Source organism: Ambystoma mexicanum, unplaced genomic scaffold, assembly GCF_040938575.1.
Source record: "Ambystoma mexicanum isolate Mex_15411 unplaced genomic scaffold, UKY_AmexF1_1 Mex_scaf10, whole genome shotgun sequence".
In the NCBI taxonomy this organism is placed as follows: Eukaryota; Metazoa; Chordata; class Amphibia; order Caudata; family Ambystomatidae; genus Ambystoma; species Ambystoma mexicanum.
The window spans coordinates 3,017,501-3,020,000 of record NW_027182325.1 but is presented as its reverse complement, the minus strand read 5'-3'; the positions used below and the strand labels follow the sequence as shown (position 1 = coordinate 3,020,000).

The window sequence follows — 2,500 nt, the reverse complement described above, 5'->3', positions numbered from 1 at the left end:
AGAATATTACTCTTATGCATTTGCATTTAGTAAGCTAAGCCATGCAGCCACTTGCAACATGATACCACGCTCATCGCTCATCGCTCGATCAGGCTCGATCAGGCGAGATATATAAGACTGGTGGGCCCATTCAGGACTCCTATGTCTGGTAGGATAACTTTAATTCATCCATCCTGTGTCTGTTGCAGGGAGGTGGAGAGAACAATCAACACAATAATGGTTTTCTTTCATGCCTCTTGAAGGACTCAATATTCTCTGTACTGCATTACATGTGAAAGTCGATTTATTACCCATGAACACACTACCTGTATGCTAATTCTATGTAAAAAGGTAGCTTCAGCCCTCATGATGTTGTCCAACATTTCCGCTATAAAACGGGATACAATTATTTTGGAAACATACCAAATTTGAAAAATAATTGAGAAGTTGCGCAATTACTAATCATGGAGCACAAAAAAGCCTACAGCACCTGGTATTCCCAGGCAGTCTCCTATCCAGGTACTAACTAGGCCTGACCCTGCTTAGCTTTCGAGATCGGGCGCATTCAGTGTGGTGTGGCCGTAGGCTCTGGGCCTAGTGAGTTTTGTACTTTTAAGCATCTAGTCGGCTAGACCTTGCAGTTTTGAAAGGCAATTGTGAAATGGCTCACTTCCTGAACTTGGAGCACAAAAAAGCCTACAGCACCTGGTATTCCCAGGTGGTCTCCCATCCAGGTACTAACTAGGCCCGACACTGCTTAGCTTCCGAGATCAGACGAGATCGGGCGCAATCAGTGTGGTGTGGCCGTAGGCTCTGGGCCTAGTGAGTTTTGTACTTTTAAGCATCTAGTCAGCTAGACCTTGCAATTTTGAAAGGCAATTGAGAAATGGCTCACTTCCTGAACTTGGAGCACAAAAAAGCCTACAGCACCTGGTATTCCCAGGCGGTCTCCCATCCAGGTACTAACGAGGCCCGACACTGCTTAGCTTCCGAGATCAGACGAGATCGGGCGCATTCAGTGTGGTGTGGCCGTAGGCTCTGGTTCTTGTGAGTTTTGTACTTTTAAGCATCTAGTCGGCTAGACCTTGCAGTTTTGAAAGGCAATTGAGAAATGGCTCACTTCCTGAACTTGGAGTACAAAAAAGCCTACAGCACCTGGTATTCCCAGGCGGTCTTCCATCCAGGTACTAACTAGGCCCGACACTGCTTAGCTTCTGAGATCAGACGAGATCAGGCACATTCAGTGTGGTGTGGCCGTAGGCTCTGGGCCTAGTGAGTTTTGTACTTTTAAGCATCTAGTCGGCTAGACCTTGCAGTTTTAAAAGGCAATTGAGAAAGGGCTCACTTCCTGAACTTGGAGCACAAAAAAGCCTACAGCACCTGGTATTCCCAGGCGGTCTCCCATCCAGGTACTAACTAGGCCTAACACTGCTTAACTTCCGAGATCAGACGAGATCGGGTGCATTCAGTGTGGTGTGGCCATAGGCTCTAGGAATGCTAAGAATATTACTCTTATGCATTTGCATTTAGTAAGCTAAGCCATGCAGCCACTTGCAACATGATACCACGCTCATCGCTCGATCAGGCTCGATCAGGCGAGATATATAAGACTGGTGGGCCCATTCAGGACTCCTATGTCTGGTAGGATAACTTTAATTCATCCATCCTGTGTCTGTTGCAGGGAGGTGGAGAGAACAATCAACACAATAATGGTTTTCTTTCATGCCTCTTGAAGGACTCAATATTCTCTGTACTGCATTACATGTGAAAGTCGATTTATTACCCATGAACACACTACCTGTATGCTAATTCTATGTAAAAAGGTAGCTCCAGCCCTCATGATGTTGTCCAACATTTCCGCTATAAAACGGGATACAATTATTTTGGAAACATACCAAATTTGAAAAATAATTGAGAAGTTGCGCAATTACTAATCATGGAGCACAAAAAAAGCCTACAGCACCTGGTATTCCCAGGCAGTCTCCCATCCAGGTACTAACTAGGCCTGACACTGCTTAACTTCCGAGATCAGACGAGATCGGGTGCATTCAGTGTGGTGTGGCCATAGGCTCTAGGAATGCTAAGAATATTACTCTTATGCATTTGCATTTAGTAAGCTAAGCCATGCAGCCACTTGCAACATGATACCACGCTCATCGCTCATCGCTCGATCAGGCTCGATCAGGCGAGATATATAAGACTGGTGGGCCCATTCAGGACTCCTATGTCTGGTAGGATAACTTTAATTCATCCATCCTGTGTCTGTTGCAGGGAGGTGGAGAGAACAATCAACACAATAATGGTTTTCTTTCATGCCTCTTGAAGGACTCAATATTCTCTGTACTGCATTACATGTGAAAGTCGATTTATTACCCATGAACACACTACCTGTATGCTAATTCTATGTAAAAAGGTAGCTCCAGCCCTCATGATGTTGTCCAACATTTCCGCTATAAAACGGGATACAATTATTTTGGAAACATACCAAATTTGAAAAATAATTGAGAAGTTGCGCAATTAC

General features: G+C 44.7%; 5 non-coding genes and 1 pseudogene across 5 annotated transcripts; all 6 read right to left on the bottom strand.

Annotated features, from left to right (window-relative positions):
- Nucleotides 1–457: 457 nt before the first annotated feature.
- Nucleotides 458–566, bottom strand: LOC138545813 (5S ribosomal RNA; annotated as a pseudogene).
- A 106-nt stretch (nt 567–672) lies between these two features.
- Nucleotides 673–791, bottom strand: LOC138548256 (5S ribosomal RNA). The gene has a single exon (XR_011292065.1). It is a non-coding gene; the product is annotated as a 5S ribosomal RNA (ribosomal RNA).
- Nucleotides 792–897: 106 nt separating this feature from the next.
- On the bottom strand, nt 898–1,016 carry LOC138550578 (5S ribosomal RNA). Its single transcript, XR_011294328.1, has one exon. It is a non-coding gene; the product is annotated as a 5S ribosomal RNA (ribosomal RNA).
- A 106-nt stretch (nt 1,017–1,122) lies between these two features.
- LOC138540255 (5S ribosomal RNA) lies at nt 1,123–1,241 on the bottom strand. The gene has a single exon (XR_011288310.1). It is a non-coding gene; the product is annotated as a 5S ribosomal RNA (ribosomal RNA).
- Nucleotides 1,242–1,347: 106 nt separating this feature from the next.
- Nucleotides 1,348–1,466, bottom strand: LOC138549542 (5S ribosomal RNA). Its single transcript, XR_011293322.1, has one exon. It is a non-coding gene; the product is annotated as a 5S ribosomal RNA (ribosomal RNA).
- A 464-nt stretch (nt 1,467–1,930) lies between these two features.
- Nucleotides 1,931–2,049, bottom strand: LOC138540991 (5S ribosomal RNA). Its single transcript, XR_011289012.1, has one exon. It is a non-coding gene; the product is annotated as a 5S ribosomal RNA (ribosomal RNA).
- Between the last annotated feature and the right edge of the window lie 451 nt (nt 2,050–2,500).